The following is a 553-nucleotide window of genomic DNA, read 5'->3' on the forward strand; positions in this document are numbered from 1 at the left end:
ATGGCTGGCCATGGCAGGTAAAGCAGGTTGCGAAGGCTGAAGATTGGGATTAGGTGGATTGGGGAAAGGAGTTGGGTACGAGTGGTTGGGCTCGACCAGAAAGGGGATAAGAGGATGAGGGGAAGCGGTGGGGTGGACCCGTATGTACACGTGGGTGAGCTGGAGGGCGCGTGACGCGTCGCGACCGGCCGAGCAGTTCGGCCGGTGCGCCGTTCCCAAACAGTTACCTAAAAAAATTCATGTGATTTACCGATTCCACATTCAGTCACAAAAGTGGCACCCTGACTACACAATGCATTGAAGAGCCATCGATTTTTTTAGTATGTTCCCCTGCAAATTTAAAGTATAAATGTTAAAAGTTCTGTAGAAGCAAGGTATCCTCTTTCCAATAAAAAATACTATAGCACATCCTCCTATGCTTTTCTGTGAACATATATATCAGAAATCACAATGACATACCATGTACTCCCTCCGTCCGGGAAAAGTTGTCCGCGGCTTAGTTCAACTCTAATTTTGCAAAAAAAAACCTTCAACGTTTTAAACTGTTGCAAAT

Source organism: Triticum aestivum, chromosome 2B, assembly GCF_018294505.1.
Source record: "Triticum aestivum cultivar Chinese Spring chromosome 2B, IWGSC CS RefSeq v2.1, whole genome shotgun sequence".
Lineage (NCBI taxonomy): Eukaryota > Viridiplantae > Streptophyta > Magnoliopsida > Poales > Poaceae > Triticum > Triticum aestivum.